This window comes from Corvus hawaiiensis, chromosome Z (assembly GCF_020740725.1).
Source record: "Corvus hawaiiensis isolate bCorHaw1 chromosome Z, bCorHaw1.pri.cur, whole genome shotgun sequence".
NCBI lineage: Eukaryota > Metazoa > Chordata > Aves > Passeriformes > Corvidae > Corvus > Corvus hawaiiensis.
This window is the reverse complement of record NC_063255.1, coordinates 6,316,825-6,344,101: the sequence shown is the minus strand read 5'-3', so window position 1 is coordinate 6,344,101 and position 27,277 is coordinate 6,316,825. Positions and strand designations below refer to the sequence as shown.

The window sequence follows — 27,277 nt, the reverse complement described above, 5'->3', positions numbered from 1 at the left end:
TTGAAACACAGTGTCTTTTGTCTCATTTGACTTTCAGACTGTGTTGAACCAAAGTTCATGTAAGAGTCCCTGTTTGGTCACTGAAAACATAGGCAAACCTGATGGAAAAGAGATGGTTTTGGTTTGCAGTACTTCTTCTGAGTAAGTAATTTGAGTGATTCATTCCTAAGTATTATCATTTTTATTCTCAGTGCTGGAGGGGAGGACTGGCATTATAGTGTGCTGTGAATGCAGTGATGAATGTAACTTCAGACTGTGTCATTATGTGCATTCCCATCAGAGAGAGAATAAAAACAACTTTCTTGCATGAATTGTGGAAATAAACCCTCAGGATTTTTACTGATGCAAATGGATACAAAATATAATATTGACCAGCTCTATCAACCTGTGTGAAATGACTTTGCTATCGTATTTCCATCCTTTCTGAAGACTTAGCACTTCTTTGAAAATCTTGGCAAGCAGTGAAATCAAAAATTATAGCAGGCAATGGGCAACGTAGAGGGTTGGTCTGACTGACTAAAGTATTGCTAGGCTAATCTGTACAGGTTTGAATTGCAGTTACTTCTGTTCTCCTGTCGAACATTAATTTAGATGTATGCCTTCTGTTTCTTTTCTTCTCCCTATTTATCACGAACATTAAACTTGTAGGAGGGCAAAGTTTGATGCCTAGCTTAAGGCAGTAAAACAAATACAAAACAAACTGTGCAGTCCCCAGGATTTCAGTGCTTATTTGCTGACAAAACAACAGAACCTAAGTCTAGCTAGTTAGCCAGATAATTCAATTCACAAGAGGATGCAAATCTATTTATATAGAATTATATTTATGATAACAACCTATTTTGGAGACAGAGAAATTTATGGAAGCACATGTCTTCAGTGCAGCAAAGTCCCAGTCTTTAACTATCCCTCCTGAATCCAAAACAAACAAAATATTACATCTCCCCTCCAAAATAGATTTTACAAAATAGACAGCCTGTTTGTTTACCTGAAGTGCAGGCCAAAAGTCTTTTAATGTACATTAGTGAGAAAGTGGAAGTAATTCTTAATGGGATCCTGACCTAATTAAGAAAATATGAAAAACTTCCCTTGGGTACCTAGATTGTATGTAGGTTAAACATTCATTCTCAATCCCGTATGTGTCTCTCCACTGGGAAGAATATGAAATTATACATGGATTTGCATTTTGAAACTGAGCTCACAGTAGAGACAACTCCTTTGACCCTTTACAGGTGAGGAATCCTTACTGAGCTGCTGACTACTCACGATACATCAAGCACTATGAAACACATCTGTCTCTTTCATAGTAATACTGCTTCTGCCAGCTGTTAACCTGGCTTTTGATTAGTCAGTGGAACAGAAAAGACTGAAAATGCAGCAAGAGATGAAATTGGCACCTGTGAGACAACATAATAATAATTTCTGTTCTAATTATACATAATGACTAGGTTGAAGTTCAGCCTTTCCTTGCAAGTTTTATTTCTGAAAATATTCCCAATACTGTTTCCTTCCTGCTGTTTTTTCTTAATTTCTTGTGAAACATAAAAATCTTTGTGAAGATATGCTTCATGTTCAGCCTTACCTGTGGGAGCAAAGGAAGGATGCATAGTTCATACCGTTTGCCTTATTAAGTCTTTCAACAAACTGGAACTTCATCCAAATAATCAGATGTTTTCTTCAGTAATATCTAAATATTCATTGATTATGGTTATGATCCTGAAGCTTTGAAGAGTATAAAGGCTTCCTACTGTGTCCAGAGAGTTTTTATTCTAGTTTCCCACAGGGCAGGCACTGACGTTTAAGGCCAGATCAATAATAGGAACATCCTTGAGTCTGATTAGGTGTCCTGGGTTGCAGTGTATTCTATTACCATCCCCATCAGCTGTTGAAATCAGGTGGGGCAGTGTTTCCTTGCCTCCTCCCCCCAGACTATCTTGCTGTTAATGGCCCATCATTGTCCTGCCGCCTGACTCAGAGATAACTCCCTCCGGACTATCTTCTGTTAATGAGCCTAATCAACACTTGGCCTCATGACTCATTACCCCATTGTGAGATGCTCCACCCAGAGGGAGGAACCAAGCATCCCATCGTGGATATAATCTGAGGCTGAACACCAGAGACACCGGCTTCCCACTGGATTTCCAGAGGACAGGAGCTACACAGCCACCATTGGACTTCCTGAGGAAGAGCAGACTGTTTTACTACAGGATCACTGCTTCAGAGGACTGCAGCCACCTTTCTACCAGACTGCTACCACCACCCTGCCTAACAGGGACTCAGGTTGTATCTTGACTCTGTCAGTTTGACAGTGTTTTCTTTTACCTTTTTTTCCCTTTTTCTTTAATTTCCATTAAATTGTTATTCTGACTTGGTGCCTCTCACTGGTTTGTTTTCAAACTAGTACATAATTTGGCGCCCAATGTGAGGCTTGCTCTGAGAAAAAGTCAGAATTACAATTTTGTATAAACAGAAATCTATTCACCATGGTGCTCAGCTGGTCTGCATGGGTACTGTATCTTGCTCTCTATATTTTTCCTCACATGGGGAACTACCTGCCTGTTGTATTACTCCTGTTAAAACCAGGGAATGGTATGAGAATTGCTTTATTGGTTTATTATGTCTATAGCATAATAACCTGCGAAGTGATGAATACCATTCGGAATATATACTCAATTTTGTTTGGCTGTCCTAGTCTGGGCTCCTATGTCTGGGACCTCTTCAACAATCACAGCCAGCCCCTGGTGGGAGGAGTAGAGAGTGGTTTCTTCCAGCCTTTCAGGCCAGGCACAGCAGTTTTTGAAAAAATTGAGTTCCCTCTGGATGTTAAGGATGGTGTAATCTTCTTGTCAGTTCTCTTCTCTTTTTTCTCTATGGCCTGCATTGTGTACACCATGCTTAGAAACAAAACACTACTTAGTGTGGTGCAACGTCTGCTTGAGGAGGAGGTAAAAAGGAGCAAAGCAGCAAATACCATGTCTACACAGACTGTCACACAGAAAGGAGCCAAAAGCAAAGCAACCGCATCCATTTCTACGCAGACCATCACAGAGGAGAAAGGAACCAAAAGCAAAGCAACCGCATCCATTTCTACGCAGACCGTTGCAGAGGAGAAAGGAGCCAAAAGCAAAGCAACCGCATCCATCTCTACGCAGACTGACACAGAGGAGAAAGGAACCAAACAAAAAGCAACAGTGTCCATCTCTACACAGACTGTCACAGAGGAGAAAGGAACCAAAAGCACTGTCAGCGTCCCCATGCAAACCATCACTGAACCAGAACAGCCTAAACCGATTGCAGTTGCCCCCGTGCAGAAGAAGAAATCAAAAAGCAAATCAGTCCGCATAGTGACTGACGAGGAGGCAGCAGGACCTTCGCACCCAGCAGAAGAGGCAGAACCAGAGATCATCACTCGGTCGCTATCCCTGGGTGAGCTGCGAGACCTGCGGAGGGAATTCACCCGCCAGACGAATGAGTCTATCCTGACCTGGCTGCTCCGCATCTGGGACGCTGCAGCCAATGACACCATTCTGGACGGAAGTGAGACCAGGCAACTGGGATCTCTGTCCCAGGATGTGGTCATTGACCAGGGGATCGGGAGAACCCAAGAAACCCTCAGCCTCTGGCGACGACTGCTTACAAGTGTAAGGGACAGGTACCTTTGTAAAGAAGACCTCCAGGTGCACCAAGGAAAATGGAGCACAATGGAACAAGGTATCCGGTGCCTGAGGGAATTGGCTGTGCTGGAGATCATTTTCTCAGAAGATGAGAGATTTCCTAAGAGCCCAGATGGTGTCCAGTGCACGTCACAGATGTGGTTGAGGTTTGCACGCCTTGGACCAGAGATATACTCCCGTTACCTGGCAACGCTGCAATGGAGGGAAGGCGAGGACAGGGTGGGCGTCTTGGTGAACAAACTGAGGATTTACGAGGACACCGTCACAGCCCCGTTTCGCACCCATGTCTCATCCGTGGAAACAAGTCTTTTGGCTGAGCAAGTCCGGAGCTTGATTGAAGAAGGCCATCAGAAATTGAAAAAGGAACTTAAGGAAGAGATTTACCAGATCTCACCAGAACCAACAAGAGTCTCTGCCGTTAGGAGCCGGCGACCCCCAACCAGGGAGAGAGGATACACCCCACGAGGTAACCTCTGGTTTTTCCTTCAGGAACATGGAGAAGACATGAGTAAGTGGGACGGAAAACCCACCTCCTCCTTAGCAGCTCAGGTACGTGAACTAAAAAGAGGGACAACTACCACAAGAAGCGCATCTAGAGTCAACATTGCTCCGGTCTCCCACACACAGAACTCCAGACGGTACCGGAATGATAATATGACCTATCCTCTTGAAGGGACCTCAGGAACGTATTCACCGGAAGGGAGCAACATGCAACATGACCAGGAATAGAGGGGCCCTGCCTCTAGCCAGGTAGAGGAAAGGGAGAATCGGGTCTTTTGGACTGTGTGGGTCCGATGGCCTGGCACATCTGACCCACAAAGATACACGGCTTTGGTTGACACCGGTGCTCAATGTACTCTGATGCCATCAAGGTATGTGGGAGCAGAACCCATTTCTGTTTCTGGGGTGACAGGAGGATCCCAGCAGCTGACTGTACTGGAAGCTGAAGTGAGTTTAACTGGTAACGAGTGGCAGAAACACCCCATCGTGACTGGCCCGGAGGCCCCGTGCATTCTCGGCATAGACTATCTCAGAAATGGATATTTCAAGGACCCAAAAGGACATCGTTGGGCTTTTGGGATAGCTGCTGTGGAGACAGAAGATATCAGACAACTGAGTACATTGCCTGGCCTCTCAGATGACCCCTCTGCCGTGGGACTGCTAAGAGTTGCAGAACAACAGGTGCCAATCGCCACAGCAACAGTGCACCTCCGGCAATACCGCACCGACAGAGACTCTGTGGTTCCCATCCATGAGATGATTCGCAAACTGGAGAGCCAAGGGGTGGTCAGCAAGGCCCATTCACCTTTCAACAGCCCTATATGGCCAGTGCGTAAGTCCAGTGGAGAATGGAGGCTGACGGTGGACTACCGTGGCCTGAATGAGGTGATGCCACCATTGAGTGCTGCTGTGCCGGACATGTTGGAACTTCAGTACGAGCTGGAGTCCAAAGCAGCGAAGTGGTACGCCACTATTGACATTGCCAATGCCTTCTTCTCCATTCCTTTGGCAGCAGAATGCAGGCCCCAGTTTGCTTTTACCTGGAAGGGTGTGCAATACACCTGGAACCGACTGCCCCAGGGGTGGAAGCACAGTCCCACCATTTGCCACGGACTGATCCAGACTGCATTGGAAAAGGGTGAGGCTCCAGAACATCTGCAATACATCGATGACATCATCGTGTGGGGAAACACAGCAAAGGAAGTGTTTGAGAAAGGAGAGAAAATCATCCAGATTCTCCTGGAAGCTGGCTTTGCCATCAAAAGGAGCAAAGTCAAGCGACCTGCCCAAGAGATCCAGTTCCTGGGAGTAAAGTGGCAAGATGGACGACGTCAGATTCCCACCGAGGTCATCAATAAGATCACTGCGATGTCTCCACCGACCAGCAAGAAGGAAACACAAGCTTTCCTAGGCGCTATAGGTTTCTGGAGGATGCACATTCCCGAGTACAGCCAGATCGTGAGCCCTCTCTACCTGGTTACCCGCAAGAAGAATGATTTCCACTGGGGCCCCGAACAGCAGCAAGCCTTCGCCCAGATCAAACAGGAAATCGCTCATGCGGTAGCCCTTGGCCCAGTCAGGACAGGACCAGAGGTGAAGAACGTGCTCTACTCTGCAGCCGGGATCAATGGTCTGTCCTGGAGCCTCTGGCAGAAGGTGCCTGGTGAGACTCGGGGTCGACCACTGGGATTCTGGAGCCGAAGCTACAGAGGGTCTGAAGCCAACTACACTCCCACAGAGAAGGAAATCTTGGCAGCCTATGAAGGAGTCCAAGCTGCCTCAGAGGTAATTGGCACTGAAGCACAGTTGCTTCTGGCACCCTGACTACCGGTGCTGGGTTGGATGTTCAAGGGAAAGGTTCCTTCCACGCATCATGCCACCGACACCACATGGAGCAAATGGATTGCCCTCATCACACAGCGTGCCCGTACTAGAAACCCGAATCGCCCTGGGATTCTAGAAATGATAACAAACTGGCCTGAAGGTGAGACTTTTGGATTATCCTCTGAAGAAGAGGAAGAGCAAGTGACTCGTGCTGAGGAAGCCCCACCATATAATGAGCTACCGGAGACTGAAAGACGTTATGCCCTCTTCACTGATGGTTCCTGCCGAATTGTAGGCGCTAATCGAAAGTGGAAAGCTGCAGTATGGAGCCCCACACGACGAGTTGCACAAGCTGCCGAGGGACAAGGTGGATTGAGTCAGGTTGCAGAGCTTAAAGCCGTCCAGCTGGCTTTGGATATTGCTGAATGAGAGAAGTGGCCGAGGCTCTATCTCTACACCGACTCATGGATGGTAGCTAATGCTCTGTGGGGATGGCTGGATCGCTGGAGAAAGGCCAACTGGCAACGCAGAGGGAAACCCATCTGGGCCACTGAGATTTGGCAGGACATCGCCGCCCGAGTAGAGAAGCTGACCGTGAAGGTTCGACACGTGGATGCGCACGTACCCAAGAGTCGGGCTAATGAAGAGCATCGCAACAACGAGCAGGTGGACCGAGCTGCCAAGGTGAAAGTATCACAGGTGGATCTGGACTGGCAGCACAAGGGAGAATTATTCCTAGCTCGTTGGGCCCATGATGCCTCTGGTCATCAGGGGAGAGATGCAACATACCGATGGGCCCGTGACCGAGGGGTGGACCTTTCCATGGACAGCATCTCACAGGTCATCCACAGTTGTGAGACCTGTGCTGCAATCAAACAGGCCAAGCGGGTGAAGCCTCTGTGGTACGGTGGACGATGGTCAAAGTATAGGTATGGTGAAGCCTGGCAAGTTGACTACATCACCCTTCCCCAAACCCGCCAAGGCAAGCACTACGTGTTGACCATGGTTGAAGCGACAACTGGATGGCTGGAGACCTACCCTGTGCCTCATGCTACAGCCCGGAACACCATCCTGGGCTTGGAAAAGCAAGTCCTGTGGAGACATGGCACCCCTGATAGGATCGAATCAGACAACGGGACTCATTTTAAGAACAGCCTCATCAACACCTGGGCCAGAGAACACGGTATCGAATGGATATATCATATTCCTTATCATGCACCAGCTGCTGGAAAAGTTGAACGCTGCAATGGACTACTTAAAACTACCCTAAAGGCACTTGGTGGGGGGACCTTCAAAAATTGGGAAGTGAACTTAGCAAAGGCCACCTGGATAGTCAATACCTGAGGGTCCATCAGTCGAGCTGGTCCTGCCGAGTCTGAACCCTTGCACACAGTGGATGGAGATAGAGTCCCTGCGGTACACCTGAGAGGTATTTTAGGAAAGACTGTTTGGATTAATCCCACCTCAGGCAAAGACAAACCCATCCGTGGGATTGTCTTTGCTCAAGGACCTGGTTGCACTTGGTGGGTAATGCAGAAAGATGGGGAAACCCGTTGTGTACCACAAGGAGACCTAATGTTAGGTGAGAACGGTGTGTAGGTTTCACTGTGTATATATATATATATATATATATATATATATATGTATGTGTGTTTTAGAGTTTAAGAAGGTATTGATTTGGGATAATGTAGATGGTAATAGAATAAGGGGTGGATAATGTCCTGGGTTGCAGTGTATTCTATTACCATCCCCATCAGCTGTTGAAATCAGGTGGGGCAGTGTTTCCTTGCCTCCTCCCCCCAGACTATCTTGCTGTTAATGGCCCATCATTGTCCTGCCGCCTGACTCAGAGATAACTCCCTCCGGACTATCTTCTGTTAATGAGCCTAATCAACACTTGGCCTCATGACTCGTTACCCCATTGTGAGATGCTCCACCCAGAGGGAGGAACCAAGCATCCCATCGTGGATATAATCTGAGGCTGAACACCAGAGACACCGGCTTCCCACTGGATTTCCAGAGGACAGGAGCTACACAGCCACCATTGGACTTCCTGAGGAAGAGCAGACTGTTTTACTACAGGATCACTGCTTCAGAGGACTGCAGCCACCTTTCTACCAGACTGCTACCACCACCCTGCCTAACAGGGACTCAGGTTGTATCTTGACTCTGTCAGTTTGACAGTGTTTTCTTTTACCTTTTTTTCCCTTTTTCTTTAATTTCCATTAAATTGTTATTCTGACTTGGTGCCTCTCACTGGTTTGTTTTCAAACTAGTACATTAGGTAACACTGGATACTACTACCAGTCAGTTCTTACAGCTTCTCAGCAAAACATGTTTATAGAGATGTTTCAATAAAATAAGGTGCTATTGGTAAAAAAAATTGCAACAAACTTTGGATAACTTGACATTTTTCAGTTGCTCTTTTTCTTGACGCATTAGGTTGTATGGTTAGTTTTCAATTTGAATTGTGGACTGAGGAACACATATTTCAGTGGTATTACCAGCTCTTTAATGGAAGTTCTGTGAGGGTATGCTATGTTGACAGCCTGGGGATCAAAAGTCAGTTGTGCTTAGTCTACTCCATGTACTAAATGCTCTTCCTGTAATGCCAATACATTTTCTAATCTGTGACATCTCTTCTAGCATCAGTACCCACCAAAATACCAAAAGAAAGAGGAAAATAACTAGTAAAAACTTCCAGATAGCAAATATATGATGACAGAATTTAGTTTTAAGCCAACTTCATATACCATTTCAGTGCTTAACTGCACCCTCTAAGGTATGGTCAGGCTCTTCTGAAGTGTTAACAGAAGATGATATTGTAGGTGAGTTATTAATAATGATGCATTTGTATAAATAAGAATTGTTTATAATGGAGAACTAGGCTCCATGTATAACTAGGTTTTCATGTCTAATTTTTAATGGCGTGTCTTTCTTTTGAAATTTCAATGCTTTTTTAAGTAATGAAAAAAAAAGAATGAAATAATATAGCTGGATATGCTTCAGTGGTGACTCACCAGAGCTTCTGTTCAGTTACATCATGTCCTTCTCTCATGGGCACAGGATTCCCCTTTGGGACTTCAGCTTCCAAAGCTGAAAAGTTTCTACGTATTTCTACATATTACTCACAGGAAAGCTTATGAGTTGTCATAGGACATGAAGTATGAGATGGAATATGAAGCTTCTGTAATGTAACTCATATGAAGCACCCGAGAATTTTTACAAATAAAAATATTTGTATTTTAGCTGGAGTGTTTCAGTTTTTGAGTCATCATCTAAAAGTTTATGATTTCAAGACAAATAAAAGAATACTGCTCACTCAAATGCAATCACTTCTTTTATTTTTATAACACAGCAGCTTTCTGTGCTGCAGGCTGGTAGCTCTGCACAAAAGGAGACTTACCATGACTGGCATGCCACTTTTTTTTTACTACTCTGCTCTTCAGCGTTTAATAGGACACAAGGTTGATCTGATTATGTGCCCAAACAGCACGTACAAGTGTTACTTTCTGTTGTGACTCCCTGTAAAATTTTGAGTGTTACAGACGATACAAAGTTTCTGTATGGAAGTATGGAGGCTTTCTCTATGGACTAACTTATTTAGCACCTTTTGTTCACTTCTTAATGAGAATGCTTAAAGCAAGAAATATCAGGAAAACTATGTTAATGATTGAGGCCACTTATTCAATATACTGTCTCTGGATAACTGCTGGTGTCAAAGATGGGATTCATCTGACCCATTTTAGAAGTTTACTTTGATGGGATGAGTTGTGCCCTCCATTTCTTTTTTTACACTGAGCAGAAAAGTACAACTATTTCAGATGTAAGCCTTTGTATTTATCAGTGGAAACCCACTGTTATGGTGGAAGACTAAAGGTTTTATTTAACAGGGAATGGAAGAGAATAACCACTCAGGGTCTTTCTCTCACCCTCCTCGTCTCTGGAAAAATAATAATCTGACAACCAATGTGGGCTGTAGAGACAAAATCTTACAAAAGAAACCAAGGTAAATCACACTGGTCAGATTGTGAAAACAGCTACCACTAGTGAGCAGTCACATTAACTATTACAGACAACAATGCGAATGTTTCTCTCAGCAATGCTTACAATCTGCCCCTGAGATTTAAAGGCAATGTTGGAGGGGAAAAAAATTTAAACAAAAACATGGATCTGGAAGGGTGGAAGTAAAAGGAGAGACAAAAAATGGGAGAAGTAATAGGGGAGAAAGTCTGAGAAAATAGTAAGTTTCAATGTTGAATTTCATGCTTAAGATCCTGAAAAGGTTATGAAGCTCATCTGAGAGAGGAGATTGATTGAAATTTCATGATTATAACATAATGCAAAATATGATAATTATGTAATTTTTTCCTTTGGAAAAATTTTATTGAGCTATATCTAAATAAAACTTTTATAAAGACTTTTCTGCATTGTAGCAGAGACTTTCTGATCAAACTGTATATGTATGGAGATTATTTACTGCTTAACACTTACCTAGAGTACTGAAGAAGTGCCCAGTCTTCTTAATTTGTATTAGGATTTAAACCTCTGCCACCTTCACATGTGCCTTGACAAGATGATTTGGTTATTCTGGCACATGATACTCATGGATGATCACATGGTTTGACTAAGGCAGAAGTATGCAAGAGTTATCACCAGGAGACTCCTTGGACTAATTCAGCCCTCTGATTATTACCCACTGCTGGTTCTCCAGTTCAGCAGTGATAAACTAGGTAAGAGAAATCCTAGGGCAACCAAAAAGAACTTCAGAGCATTGGGGCAGCCAGTTGAAGGGACAGGAGCACACATGGTGTTTTTCTTAACTCCTTTGGTAGCAGGAAAGAATGCCAAAAGGAAAAGGAAAGTCCATCTGATAAGCACGTGGCCTAAAGACTGGTGCCATGGGTGGAATACTGGGGTTTTTTATCATGCAATGGTTCATACAGCACCAGGCATGCTGGAGAGAGATGGAGTTCACCTGTTTAAAAAAGTGAAAAAGAATTCTAGACTGTGAGCTGTCAGGGCTGATTGACAGGGTTTTAAACTAGGTTTGAAGGGGAAAAAGCTAACACCAGCCTTGACAGAGATTAACCTATGGGTGGCATACTGGTGTTGGGAGTGAAATTCATACCCAGGGAAGTGCAGCTACACCCTGCTGACTCTGAGCTGTGCTGGCCATGCTGGAACACACTTGTAGTCTTATGGATATGACCCAGGGACTCCTGAGGTGATATAAGCCAACAGGGAAACACCAGAGAATTATTTAAAAGGAATTGAGGTGCATTCTTCTAGGAAGGTGACATGGTTGACAACCCATCTGAGGTGCCTGCACACCAATGCATGCAGCATGGGCAACAAATGATCCACCATTTCTAGCCACCGTGTTGCTAGAAAGCTATGACCTTGTTGCCATTACTGAAACCTGGTGGGATGAGTCCCATGATTGGAATGTGACTATCAATGAGTACAGGCAGTTCAGAAGTGACAGAAGAGGAAGGACAAGCAGAGGGGTTGCCCTCTACATCAAGAGTGATTGAGTGTGAAAAGTTGTGTCTGAAGAACAGCCCCGAGCAGATTGAAAGCCTGTGGTAAGAACCAGAGACCGAGGTAACAAAGGGGACCTTGTGGTCAGCATCCACTATGGGCTGCCTGAACAAGAGGAGCCTGTTGATGAAGCCTTCCTGCTCCAGTGACAGGAGGCATTGTGTTCACAGGCCCTTGTCCTGCTGGGGGACTTCAGCTACCCCAACATGTGCTGGAAAAGAAGCACAGTGAGCTGTAGACAATGCAGGGGACCGCTGGAATGCATGGAGAACACGTTATTGACCCAGGTAATAGACAGCTCTACTGCAGGGGTGGCATTACTGGACCTGATGGTCACCAGTGCAAGTGGGCTAATTGGGGACATCAAGATTGAAGGCAGCCAGGGCTGCAGTGATGATACACTGGTGGAGTCGGCAGTCCTGAGGGGTATGGGACAGATGAGGTGTAAAGTCAGCCCCCTGAACTTTAGGAAAGCAGACTTCAAGCTTTTCAGGGGAGTCTCCTGGGAAACTGCCCTCAGACAGTGGAACAGAGCTGGAAAACTTTGAAGGAAATCTTCCATAGAGTGCAAGAGCTGACAAATCCTAGGAGCAAATCGGTCAAGGAAGGCAAGAGACCAGCATGACTGAGTAGGAATCTGCTGGAGAAACTAAAAGGAAAGAAGCAAAAACACAGGCAGTTGAAGGACAGGCAGATGTTCAGGGAAAAGTATAGACGTGAAGTACGGTTGTGTAGGGATGGGGTCACAAAGACCAAGGCAAAGGTGGAGCTGAACTTGGCAAGGAACACAAAGAATGTCACAAAGGGCTGGTATGTTAATCAGAAAAGGAAGTTCAAGAAGGAGTAATGGTCCGTGTTAAACAAAGCTGGTAACAAGAATGAGGAGAAGGCCTAGTTACTCAACAATATTTTTGCCTTGGGCTTCAGTGATAGCCTCTCCTCCCAGACTTCTCAAGTGGATGGACAGTAGGATGGGGACTGGGGGAGCAAAGTCCCTCCCACTGTAAGTAAAGATCAGGTTCATTACCACCTGAGGAGCCTGAATGTACAGAAGTCAATGGGACCCAATGAGATGCATCCCAGAGTCCTGAGGGTGATGCAGGTTCCAAGCCACTCTCCATGATATTTGAAAAGTCACAGCAGTCAAGTGAATTCCCAGGTGACTGAAAAAAGAGAAACATTGTGCCCAAGTTTCGAAAGCATAGAAAGGAGAACCTCAGGAACAGTCAACTTGTCAACCTCAGCTCTGTGCCTGGGAAGATCGTGGAACAAATCCTCCTAGAAGCTGTGCACATGGAAGACAGAGAGGTGATTTGGGACAGCCAGCACAGCTTCACCAAGGGCAAGTCCTGCCTGACCAACTCAATGGTCTTCTGTACTGGAGTGACACCATCAGTGGATAAGAGAAGGGCTGTGGGTGCCCTGGACTTCTGTAAAGCCTTTGACATAGTCTTCCACGACATCCTTCTCTATAAATCAGGAAAAGAGGTATTTGATGGGTGGACTGTTAGATGGATAAGAAATTGATTGGATGGTCACATCCAGAGGGTTGTGGTCAAGGGCTCAAAGTCCCAATGGACACCAGTGACACGTGGTGCCCTCAGGGGTCTGTACTGGGACCAGTGTTATTTAATGTCTTCATCAGTGACGCAGACAAAGGGATCGAGTGCATCCTCAGCAAATTTGCAGATGACCCCAAGATGAGCGGTGCTGTTGACACACCTGAAGGATGGGATGTCATCCAGAGGGACATGGACAAGTTGGAGAAGTGGGCCCATGGACTTTTATGAGGTTTAACAAGACCAAGTGCTGGTGCTGCATGTGGGTCAGGGCAATCCCTGGTATCAGTCTAGGCTGGGGAATGAACAGATCACGCATGGCCCTGCTGAGAAGGACTTGGGAGTTCTGGTGGATGAAAAACCCACTACAACCCAGCCATGGGCACTCACAGCCCAGAAAGCCAAAAATGTCCTGGGCTGCATCCAGAGCAGTGTGGGCAGCAGGGCCAAGGAGGGGATTCTGCCCCTCTGCTCTGCTCTGCTGAGACCCCACCTGCAACTCTGCATCCAGCTCTGTGATCCCCAGCACTAGAAGGACATAGACCTGTTGCAGTGAATCCAGAGGAAGCCACCAAAATGATTAGAGGGATGGAGCATCTTTCCTGTGAGGAAAGGTTGAGAAATTTGGGGTTGTTCAGCCTGGAAAAGAGAAGTCTTCAGAGAGACTTAATTGAGGCCTTTCAGTACCTGAAGGGAGCCTACAAGAAAGATGGAGAGGGATGTTTTATAAGATCATGTAGTGACTGAACAAGGGGGAATGGCTTCAAATTCAAAGAGTAGAGGTCAACAAGGCCAGTTTCTCTTTAATGTTGTTTCCCTTTATCCTTCCATGGGTCTTGAAGAGTCGAAACCATGCAATACACTAAACTGGGTGCAACACTCCTGGAAGGAATACAGAGGTCTCCAGAGTTTGCAACTTGCCATCAGTAATTGCTGTACCTCATCTTCTCTCCATTTCTGGGAAAATACTTTTTAACAATTCATTATAAATTTGTCCTATAAGCACTTTAATTGAATGGCTGTTGTGGACCATGGAATATGAATCTGGTGTGTGCATGTGTAAACCAAAAAATTATTCAACTAAAGGAAGAAGAAGTCTAGTGAGAGTTTGGATGACATGTTTTAAAATTGAATGATACAATTCAGCCTCTTTCTTAAAGAAAGAAAAATGAAAAGATGTTCTTCCATTTTAAATATTTCATACTCATCTGGATTTATTTTCCCTTCATCAGTGCAATTCTTCCAACACCTTTGATCTTATGTGTTTTTTTCCCCTTCAAGATTACCTGCTCTCTATACTCTCCTCAAGTAGTCCGAGCAATGAAATTTTTAAAAATGTTATTTTCCTATGTTTAGTCAGTACCTGATATTTGGAAACTGTGTGCAGTAGATCAGGAATGTGTCTGACTTGGAAACCTGAATGCAGGTCCTAATGTATGTACATATTCACAGTCAGGATTCTGGCCTGAAGGACATCTTTATTTCAACAACTGCTCTTATCCAAATTCAACTGAATTTCAAAACAGATGCAAGAGTAGATGCATAAGTATAATAGGTTAGCCTTCTGTTGTTGTTAACAGAAACTTTTTTCTTTTTTTTTTTTTTTTTTCCTGAACATGTGTGTTCTGTTGGAACTAAAATGAATTTGATAATCATTGAATCAACTTGAATGACCACAGCCGGATGGAAGACTGATCAGGCTGGTAAGGCTCCTCACCTGTACTCTGTGTGACTGATACAAATTCAACCTGGTTGCATTTTCTTCCTCGTTTCATTTCACATAATTATATCTGAAGAGAACAAAGCAGGATATTTCCTGTAAGGTTGCCTTTTTCTGTGAAATATGTTGGATGCAAATGAAGCTGTACAAAGTATTATGTATATCCATCACACAGCTTCTGTCAATTTATCTTCAGGAACAGCTAAAAAGAGCAGCATGGAGGATTCACAGGGTATGACAATGTATGAGTAAGATAAAGGTTTCCCTAAAGCAACAGGGTTAACTAGATCCTGCGAGGATTAGTTTTCCAAGAGTTCATCCTTTTGGTATCTCTCATAGTTCTTACTGAAAATTAAATTAACATTATTCATGAAAATTACCTAATTTATTGGCTTTTTTGCTTACTTTAGTACCTACAACCATATGCACAGCAATGAATAAATCTTCTACATTTAATTACTCTCGCAAAAAGTCAAAAGAGGTTTCAGACACAGCATTTGTTTCCTGCAAAAATAAAAAAAAACACAAAAAAGCTTCAGCTCCCCAATTTATTCAAGTTCTTTATGACAGTTTCTTTCCAGACTAAACCAAACCATTGTGTGTTAAACAATACAGAAACACTTTTCTGACTATATCATAGAGTCTTATTTCACTGAGAATTAATTTATTCTCTTTGTTTTGATTTTTTTTTTTTTTAACCAATTACAATTTTGTTCAATTTTACTTAGGAAATGTCCCTTTGCTTTGTCTCTTAATATGTTACCATGAAAAGAGGTCCAATCTTCATTAGAAATGGATTCTGAGCAAACTAGAAATAAATGAGTAATGGAAAACTAGGTAGGAGCAGGATGTAACTACAGGCCATGAATTTCCATGAGTGAATGCAAGGATGAAAGGATTTGGTTCTTCTAATCCATAACATGAGTTCCCTGCTACTCCTCCTTTAGCCATCTATTCTTCTCAGGGATTTGGAGGAGCTACAGACCTTGACTTCACAGTTCTGCATAACTCAGCTGCCCATAATCAAAACAGTTGGAGTAGAGACCCTTGTAATCAGCATGAAAATTAAGCAGGTGAGAAAAAAACAGGAATGAGGAGGATAGAGACCAATGCAATTCAAGGTACATTTTCTCTGCACTCACTTCTCTGTGCAAAAGACAATTACTAGCAACAGGACATGATTCTTCAGACATTGTAAGAGATGTAAGATCTCAAGAATACTAGATTTTTTTTCATCCAGTTTATTTAATAGACTGTTTTAAATTGCAAGAAAAAAACCAGATGTGCATTTCTAATTTTTTTTGATAGTTCAAATCAAAGTTCAGTTTTATTTGTCGTGGTAAGGAGGAGAAAGGAATGGGAGCTGAAGCAGCTAAATTCTCTAACTATAATGACTAGCAAGCAAAGGAGAAAGAGAAGGGACACTAGAGTACATTGCCTGCAGGTGAGTTCAGCAAGCAGAAAATACTTTCTTAAGGGGCCAGAAACAAACACAGAAAAGTAACATAGCTTGAAGTCAGCCTCCAGCATTTGGACAGGTGCTCAAAAAAGTAAAGGTGAGTTCAAACAAAAAATTTGAATTAGAAATTCACTGTGAAGTGTAAATATTGGTGTCCAGAATTTCACCTATGCTAAATAAAACATGACAAATTTCAGAAAACTTCAAACACAGCACAACCTTTCATTAAGGCTGTTGAAACTTATGTTAGCATTTGGAAGAAAAATAAAATAATATGCTTGCTATTAATTAACTTGGTGATTATCAGTAATAGAATTTGTTTGATTTGTTTGGGAGTATCAGCAACATTGTGTGATTATAACTAGATAGATTATGCAACAACTGTAAAATAGTGTCCTTGATTTTATAGTTCAATCCTCAGTGACTACTTTTATCAGCATCCCATGGTGACTTAACGATTTTTCATCAGCCCGTCTTTTAGGATGCGGAGAGCAGCTGCCTTTCTAGATTAATTTTCAACTTTTATAAAATTAAATATTTGATTTAGAATTTATTTGTACAACACCCCTCAATACTGTGAAAGTTCAGGGACAAACTACAAACTTTGCTTTTGATAAATAATCAGAATTGTATTTCACCTTCTACGTGCACTACTGGCCCAAAAATAAATTTATTAATAATGAACATAGATAGAATCTGATTTTTACTGTACTAACTGGTCCCCTTCTCAACTTTACTCAGCTGTGACTGAATAATTTTGCATGTATGTCCAGCAGATAACACCACTCTTTGGAGAGGTTGTGTGCTTGCTAGGCAGAGGAAACTGGACTAATGATTGATATTTCCTTTTAATCTGGATTTCCATGACCCTGAGGGTATCAAAGATCTTTAAAATGTTACCTGTGCCTGTATAGAAACACCATCACTAATGCTCGTGGCATATGGGCACCACAGGGTGAGAAGGAGCTCTGCAGGGTGACAGAACAGCTTCTGGAAGGCTTTTCTGACACACAGAAGCTCCCTCACAGTGTTTCAGTGCCACAGCTCACTCTCCTCTTAGGGCATGAGGAAATATTGAACAAAGAAGGAGAAAATGTGAAATAACAGAATTAATGTATAGTTATGCTCCTGTCTCTGTGGAGGAAAAGATGATAAACCTCTACTTTGCCCCATTTCTATTTGCTTTTCCAGGCGATGTCCTCCTCTGTTCCCACACAACAACAGCAGCTGCCCCTTGATTCTCTCAATGACAGATCAAGATTATGTGATAGCTAGACCTTCCATGAAAAAGATTTTAATTTTAATCCCATGGAATGTAACTTGATTCAATAACCAGAAGAGATTCTTTGGGAACTTACGATATTACATCATTTTGGGAATTTAGGGTAGGACATGCTGCCAGTCACTGAATGTATCAGCTGGCTTACAGAATTTTGTAATTATTCCAAGACTTAAATTTTTTTATTGAATAACTTATGTAAAAAATCATAAACAATTTTTTTGAAGTAATTATTTCTGAAACCCTAAACCTTTCTTGGAAATCCGGATTCTGTTTTCTGTTCACTGGATGGATTAGAAGAAAACATAAGCTAAAACCTCAGTTTGAAGTAATTCTAAAATCAACATTCTCTTGAAAATAGTCTCTTAAATTCTTCACTTAAGCCACTAGCTTATGCAAATGTTTCTGCCAGTAAACTGAAACAGTAATATATTTATAGAAAGCAGATATTACTGAATTTTTTTTTTTTATTTGGGGTGAATATCCATAAGCATTTTGAATCAGGCACCTTGTGCCAATTATATTGCAACTTTTCTTACAGAAAAAAATAAGATAGTATGACTGGGTGTGAAAGTTATGTGAAGAATTTCTCACATTGCAGCGATTCAAGGAATTAATAATGTACCTGAGAGTTTATTGAATGAATTTACATTTTGTCAATTAATGTTGAAATAATTTGAAATGACTGGCCCAACTACTATGCAGGAACATGCTCTTCCATTGCTTGATATGGCACTTGGCAGAGTTCGAACACATACTGTAGCACATATTTTTCATTACTTAAGAATCTGAGAAGGGCCTCAAAATAATGAAGAAGGAGTATATTTATTCCTATGTTTCCAAGTGTTTTACAGCTTTCTGAAGCCTTATGTTCAGTAAGCAATCTGTAAAGCCCTATTCACATGTCGTATCAACACTGTTTAGAACTTCCTTTAAAATATAGATCAGATTTTATAGCTGGGACACTCCATTCTATGATCTGATTTCCTGTCCAAGATTTTTTTGAGGAAATTACTGCTCCTCATCACAAAGCATGTTTTAGAAAAATCTGCTGCAATTAGTGACTAATGTATGTGATCAGATTAATTGCTGATGCTTTATGAAGCTGCATTCTTGTACTATTTAACAGGTCATTTTATCCCAGCAAAACTAAAATTCAGGAGGAAGAGAAACAGTGCAAAGAAATACATTTTCTTTGTTATTAATCCAATCTCAATTTTTAATATATTAATGTAAAAATTAAGGTAGAAATTAAACTGTTTCCTCTACTTTGTCACTTTCAGTAACCTCAAGAAGGTTTGAAGAACTTTTAGTCAAATTTAGGGTATATAACAAACCTGACTCTTCTCAGAGCAGAAAGAATATACTTTTCTACAGTCATGTTAAGCTCTCATAATGGTTCTATTAGTTAGAGAAAACAGCACATTTGAAATCTTACAAGCAGAGTTTCCAAGTAAAACCACTACTTTTTGTGTTCTTAAACCAGGACAGTCCTTGAAGCTCATGCTGCAGATCAAAGACTGTTGAAAACATTACCCTTTTTCATAGCTTTTAAAATCTGAAAGTAGACTCCCTTTCTGAGTAGCTCTTCATAGTATGTTTATGAAAATAATACACTACTACTGGAAATACATTTAATTAAATTAATAAAGATAGTATGCGAAACCTGTAAGCAAAGTGACACGTGACACTGCTTGTTGCAGTGCGTTTGTTGCAGTGGGGATCCTGCAACACGCATATATCAAACCAGGAGTCCCGTGGAAAGGAAATATATATGGACAGACAGATTCTTGATAGCTGTTTCAGAGAGATGTTTATTTCTCCAGCCGCATGGCCGGGGCTCTGCTGAGGAACTGTTCCAGTCACGGACCAAGGGTCCTTCTGCCCGCGCAGGGAACACAAACCAACCAATGGGAACGAGGCTGAGCAGGGGCAGGGAAGCCCCGTGTCTGTGCCCTCAGGGCCCCTCTCCCAGGGCTCCATGGCAGGGGAGGGACCCCAACAACTGCTGGGAAATATTTTTTGAGTAATTGGATAATGAAGAAGTTCCCTTCTGACTGTTTTAGGTACCATTTATATTACTGTTAATGATATTGGACAGGCTTACTTAGACCTCTAAGCAATGTGATCCAATGTGTCTGCTCATTACTTGCTTTTTCTTTAAGAGCTACAGCTTGCAGTGCAGGCAGTAACATATATTTTGAGAGCTGATGTTCCTTAAGTGCCAAAACCTAGAGTCTAAGTTACATAAAAAAATGAAAGCTAAAAATTTGTCATCAAAAAGGAAATTTGATGCTCTGCAAATCATAAAGAGAAGCACAGAACTGAAATCCACCAAAAATATTCTAAGGTCAGTCTTCTTGCCCCAACTCCTCCAGTCATCAGTCATCCGTTGCTGAGGAGCTTTGTCTCACTCTAAGAAGCCTATATCCAAGAGGCCCTCCAGAAAGCTTCTGAACAAATTCTCTTTTACAGAGCTTTTGCAGAGTTTGTATACCATTTTGGAATGATACGGTGGGGAAGGAGATTTGATCCTGACCCAGTTGCCAGGTGGTGTAATTCGGGGTGCAGAACTTACACTTTGAAGTGTAGTAAATTGCAGGAGTCATACATGAGGTAGGCATGGGTTACATCATGGGTTACATGACCAGGCTCTTTTTGTGCTGGTTTTACTTAGCACAAATCAGCTTTCATTCTGCAACCATTTCCTTGAAATGAAGGTATGCACTTCAGCTACCTCTGCCAAGACATCATGGAGTACATTCTCCTTTTCCCCTTGTGGAAAAAACACCACAAAACAAATACAAAAAACAAAGTCCCAAACCAACAAAAAGCCAAACCCAAACTTTTTTGTTCCTAGTTAAATTAAATTCTAATTAAAAATACGTTTTGAGCATTTGGTGATGTTCAGGGTACTCTATATAATGAGATATTCAGAATCTTGCAGAACTCCTTCGTTTAAGAAGAAAAACCATCTTTGTATTTGACAAAAAGAGAAAACAGATACAAGATGTGAAATGTCACACTGCTTAAAATAAATCAGAAATCGCAAAAAAAGGGCAAACCTAATAAAGATGGAAAGATTAACATACATTTTTTTCCTAAATGAAAAAAAAGTTATGATTTTTCTCCATATTTGAAATCTTACTTAGAAATTCAGCAATACTGTTTCATTCCAAAATTGCAGAGGAGATCTGTAGGATACAGAGGGATCACATACGGCAAATTAAAAAGCTGGGACTGAGGGGCTTTGAAATTCTTTTAAAACAAAATTTTACTCAGGATTAAAGATAACAGTTGTGTGTAGCATCTTGCGATGTTTGCTAATGAAACCAAAGGTGTGGAGTTCTGTTTGAGCTACCAGCACATTAAAAAAGGCAGAAAAAATGTAACTATGCAGTTATAAATGCTTTACTGGGCAGAGAGAGCAGCAGCACAAGCAGTAGAGAAAGAAATAAAAAATTACTGAGTGAAGACACTATACATTAAGCCAGACACAAATCAAATGAGGTTTACATTTTTTTCTCGCTGGGTTGTAAACCTGATTAATCTATTCATGCTAGGATTTGAGATGTCTTAATTCATACTTACTATAAGAACAAGAAGGACTGCAATTACAGAATATTGGAAAACAGAATATTTTCAGAAAATAAAAATTCTGCTTTGGCAATGGCAAAACATAAGTTGAAGAAGTTGAAAAAGAACTGTTTTAGAAGCTAGGGGGCAAATAGCTGCTACCTACTTGCACCTGAACTTTGGTAGCATTTGCTCATGTCCTTCATTTCATTGAAGCTAAACACAGGTTCCACTTCTAGCACAGCTAGTTTAAAAAACTTGTTTTGCTGAAATGTTCCTCTTAAAAGAAAATATAATCATTGCTCTAAACATAAAGCAATCAGCAAAAACCATTAACTTAATATTTGCATTATTATGGCTATGGCTTCCCAAAACTTTCAGTACAGAAATTGCTGAACATCTGCTTCCCAAAACTTTCAGTATAGAAATTGCTGAACATCTGATTCTTGTGCTGATGGGCCCCTGTGGAGTCAAGGGCCAGCAGGGCCAACAATGGTAATCAAAAAGAGCTGTAGAGTAGTCTTATTGTCTTTATCCCTTGGCAAATCAGTTTTCATTGGGGTTCATATTGTAGGAATCCTTAGAATGAGGAGAAGACAAAAAGGAAATTGAGGAGAGAAAAGACCTCCAAAACACAGAGAAATTGAGAAAAGAGACCTTCAAGGTAGAGGAAAATAAGAATGAATTTTAAGAAAAAGCACAGTAAATCACGAAGAAAGACCGGTTAGAAGATGGTATCAGGAAGAAATGGAATTTTGTTTCATGTGTTTCCTTCTCTTACTACTGAAAGGGCAGTAAATAAGTGATTTATTTTAAAAATAAGTGCAGGAAAGTGTGGAGACTGATAAGCTTAGTCAGAGACCTCTGGGAAAAAACAGGGTAAAAGAGTGAAAGAAAGATGGCAACATGCAAAAAAATTACTTCTCTAGTGGCTAAATAGTTTGCTTGTATGCGCAATTGCTTGCTGACATTCCAGGAGTGCTGGAGCCAAAAGGAATCTTTTCTGTGCACAGAATGTGTTCTGCATTGATATTCTGTGTATTGAACAGAAAGCTTTTGGAAGAAAAACATGTGAGAAGAATTAGGCTAAAATTAATAACAAGGGGACATTGAAAATTCAGATGTTTTCAGGACCATGCTGATTATACAGATGTAAATAGATAGAACACTTAGACTTCCCAAAATGACCTGTGAAGAGCTGAGCATATAGGACCAATTAAAAAAAAACTTGTTGACAAATAGACTGAATGAACACAATTATAATGTTGTAGTGGAACAAAACAAACACAGCATTAGCAAATATTAGCATTACCGCAATACATAGCCAATTCCGTAATGTAAACTAATGGCACTACTGTTTATTCTAGACAGCTAAGCACTGTTCTTCATGTCAATATGTAGTATAAAAATTATCCCAAACTACATATAATTTTCTAAGTGAAAACTTTACTCACAAACCTGGAGTAACAGAAACTAAAGTAAACAGAAACTAAAAATTGAACATCGGAAATCTTGCATTAGTTTCACGCTGTTCAATCTCTTGTAGCACCTTTATCTGAGAATCTAAGGATCACAGAGAGGCGGAGGCCAGAAAGGACCTTCGGAGGTCACCTTGGACAGCCCCTTGCTTAAGGAAGATGGCCTAGATGGCCTAGAGCAGCTTGCCCAGGACCATGTCCAGATGGCTTTTGAAGGTCTCCAAGGACAGAGACTCCACAATCTCCCTGGACAACCTGTGCCACTTCTTGGTAACCCTCAAAGTAAAAAGTACTTCCTGATCCTCAGAGGAAAACTCCTGTGCTTCAGCACATGCCCATTGTCTCTGCTCCTATCATTGGACACCACTTGAAAGAGCCTGGCTCTGCTTTCTCTACACTGGTCCCAGTCTTGGTTTAGTTTTTGTTCCCAGATTTACATAATAATTTTCTAAAATTTATATGAGTTGTTCTATCCGTCTTTGTATCTCGTTCACTTTGATTTTCTAGCTTGTTTGCCCTGAAATTAGTCTTCGAAGAGCCAGTTTTTGCTACATGCTTCTTGAATCATAATATACTCTGCATGCCTATGATACTTCTAAGTTAATATTTTCAAGAGATTTTTAAAAAGGCTCTATTGGGATTGTATGAGCTTGTAAATATTCTGTGAATGAATTTAGCTCTTGCTTAATTGTGACCACCTATTAGTGCTGGATCCTGAGCACACTATTTTAATAAAACAGAGAAACATCAAGCAAACTAAAGTTCTCTTCAAGGAAATTCCACAGTTTTCTTTCTGTTGCATGGTGAGCAGAAGTGAATCACTGTGACTGTGGAGGAGGAGGGGGAGGAAAACAGAGAGAAGTTGAAAGAAAACAGACTAATTCTGATTAGACTTGCAGTTGAAATAACAGAAGATTATCATGCCAACATCTTTGTTGTTTTTAGAAATAAACATTGCAGCACTGGAGTCTGTAATTAACATTTCTGTGGATTGCTTCAATGCAGTGCATTTAGCTGTGAATAAATGTGCTGTATTCACAGAGACAGATGCTAGCATTTGGTATAGGCTCTGTTCCTCTGATCTTCAGCATGATCTTTCCAAAACCATTCAAGTTACTGATCTCAGTTTATTAAAACAAGGATATGGACATGGTGACTAAGAGGCTGTTTCATTTTTATTCAAATCTGTACCTATTGCAATAGCTTCCTGCTCACAGATTTTTCTTCAAGTAAAAAAAGGGCTCATCCTCTTCCCCGTAAACTGCCATTTAGTACTTCAGTCTTTCCTAATGAATCATTCCTTCTAGACATTTTCCTATCAAATTCTTTCTACCAGTCTGTCAAATAACCAAGTATCTGGACTTCTCAAGAGAAGATGCTTATTTTCAGAATTACATGTCAACATTTATAAATCCAGAGTGCAGACAGTGAGAGCAGAAATGGTATACCTTCAAAAACTTGTATTGGGTTGGGATAAGACGGAGTTAATTTCCCCCACAGCAGTCCCCCCGGTGCTGTGCTTTGAGTTGGTGGCCAGAAGGGTGTTGGTAACACACCCATGTTTTGGCAGGTGCTGAGCAGCACTGGCACAGTATCAGCACTGCCTCTCCAGCATTTCCCCCCTCCCCACCAGGAGGCAAGATCTTGCCAGGGGACACAGCTAGGACAGCTGATCCAAACTGACCAAAGGAATATAACATACTGTGTCTGGTCAGAAATAAAAGATAAAAGGAAGGGAGAGAGAATTCCAAGCAGGGTCAACACACCACAGTACTGTCCTTCCTATTTTAAAGCAGTAGATTGTAGGTAACTGTTTTTTGAATAAGATATTGGCAAACTTCAACTCCTCTGAAATAACTCTGAAACACAGGAGTCCCTTTGAAAGCCCGTGAGTGGTAGCACAGAGATTGCCAAAGTTTGGTTATCCAAAAACAGAGAAACACATCATTCAAATTCTGAATTATCCAAAGGAAACAAGACTAGAGACACTAATGTGAGGATAATAACTATTGATCAATTCATAAGTAATTGATGATGCAGAGAGAAAGCGCTTCTGGTCCCTTCTTCAACTAGACTCTGTGTCAAGCCATAAGATTTGAAAAGGCATCCAGTGCTAATTTCAAGAATGGTGGATTGACAGGCGTTATTTTATTTATTGATTGCGCCCATATTTTAAAATAGGCGTTAAGCCTTAATGCGTCTATTACCACTAGATGCCAATAAGTGTTTTCCTTCTAAAGAGTTTCTTCTTCTGTTGGTAAATATTATAGATTTTGAAGAGTTCCCCTCAACATATTCTTCCATTTGCTTTAGAAAGATCTATTTAATCTTTTCCTTGAATGCATATCTCAACACTTGTTTGTAGCTCCTTATTATTCAAGGAGTAAACAAGAGAAACACTTATTTTTGAAGGACTGAAAATTCTTGTTAGATAAAGGAGACAAAAACCAGACAAGGAATCTCTATCTTCCAAGTGGTTCAGAAGGAAGAACTGATAGCTAGAGGTTAAAAATAATAATTAAAGAGATAAATCCAACCTTGGGTAAGCAAAAACAGTGTATTGTAGTGGTTGCCAGATCTTTTCACCTCCATGTGAGCTATATGATAGAAAGAAAAAGCCCAGGTACAGCATTTTGGACAAACACCAGCCAAGAAAGATGATTCCATTGACAAGAATATGGGCAAGAAAAAGGGTCATAAGCCAGTCTGAAGGTTAAATCAGATGTGTGCTTTTGTTGTAGACATTAGACGAACTCCAGATGGGTGAAATTTGCACTGGTGCTTGGACCAGAAATGCAGAAAGAATTAAACACTCAACTCCTTGAAAAGTGAGGTCCTCATTATCCATGATCTTACAGTGCCTGGCAGCAACACTTTAATGAGACCTAACCAGGCATTTCCTTCTCTCTAAAGTTTTTTTCCCGGGGAGCAAAAGTTCAAGAGTTGATTGCTACGTAAAGGATTCACTTTGCTCAGTAGAACCTACTGTCCATCTGGTCTTGATCCCAAGGGAGAAAACAGGTGGTATTTGTGATGGAGCTAAACACCCACTGCATGCACCCTTTCCTTGTCTTTACACCCACCCTGAACCAGAATTCAGGAAAACTGCACAGGTCATGGTTGTCAGCTGTAGTGGAGAACTGAGGAGGCTGTTAACAGTATTTTCCTGGCTTATTTGTTTTCACATGGGGAAAATAAAAATCACCAGTGCTAGTGATGGCTCAAAACAAGACAGGCACAGTCCAACTGGTGTTGCAAATCAAAACAGCCAATTCTGAGCATCTGTCAGGTACTTGTACTGATCTATTAGTTGCCTATAAGTTCCCTGCATGCACAGTAAAGCTAAAATATACATTGCCAAAATGCATCTGTATTGCTGCCAAGGGGAAATAAGCCAGAGACTGAGCTTCAAATCCAGACAAGGGATGTGAGGTAATTTTACCCCTGTATTTGCCATTGGTTTCCTTTGTGATGCCTGGAAATTCTTCCTTGAACTTTTCAAAAAATCCTAATGAACACATAAAATTAATCAGCTCACAGGGAGATTTTAATGAATATTAAAATATTTGTCCATAGGCCTATGTTCTCTAGCTGGAATCAGAGACTTGTTCTTCCAGGGACCCTGAATGCTGTGACCATGGTGTACACTACTGCTTTACAGAGCAACAGATAGAGACTGCAAAAAAAGTCATATCCAGGTTGTTAATGTTAGGGGTTTCTTTTCCCAAGAGAGGCACTCTTTTTCCTGATTGAAAAATGGAAGGAAACTCCTCCTGCAAATAATCAATAGCCCACAGATTAGTGCACCTGGGTGACACGTGGAAGATTCAAACACATTTCCTACAGAGACCAACAAGTTCTTTTATGGCTCTTCTCTCCTGGAACTGTTATGTTATGTGGAAATATGCAAACAATATTTGGCTAGAAAGAAGGTAGCTTTGGGTTTGTCAGGTGGAGGTTGAAGATCCTGCCATGAGGGATGTTTGTGTGCAATGGTTTGTGTTCAAGGACAATCTGAGAGTGGCTCACTGCTGAATAGCAAACAGATGAACAGACGTGCCACAGAGATGTAAACCTGAGCCTTTCACTCCTAAACAAGTTTACTGCCCTTCAAACTGCTTGGAGTGGAACATCTTTATATGCCTAAGAATTTAAGCAGGTGGGATGTTAAACAACAGCTCACGCAGACTGACACTTGATTTATCACAACAGACTACTGGTAGTAGTGTGTTAGTACCTGTCAGACTCCTAGATGTAAACCAAACCCCACGAAAGAGCAAGCAAATACTTAAATTGCTTTGCCAGTGAAAGAAGCATTGCTTTGTCAGGTTGCACTGAGGATTAGTTATAGAATCCTAGAATATGCTGAGTTCAAAGAGACCCATAAGGATCACCGAGTCCAACATCTGCGCTTGTGCAGGACACCCTAAGAGTCATGCCACGTGCCTGAGAGCATTGTCCAAATGCTTCTTGAAATGCTTGTTTCTGTATGAACAACACAGCCAAAAACGGCTGCATTTACAGAGCACATATCTTTGCAGCTTCCTGAAGGCTGGTATTGTACAGTGTGGGATTTCTGGACCCAGTTTGTGTGTTCCTCAGGTTTTAAGATGGCAATTTTTCAGGATTTTGTGCAGTCATATGTCAATAAAAATGCTGAATACCT

At 41.6% G+C, this 27,277-nt stretch overlaps 1 long non-coding RNA gene across 1 annotated transcript; it reads left to right on the top strand.

The window, feature by feature from the left end:
* Positions 1-23,644, top strand: LOC125320149. The gene is made up of 3 exons (XR_007201022.1): positions 1-141; positions 14,779-14,802; positions 22,680-23,644. It is a non-coding gene; the product is annotated as an uncharacterized LOC125320149 (long non-coding RNA).
* Positions 23,645-27,277: the final 3,633 nt, after the last annotated feature.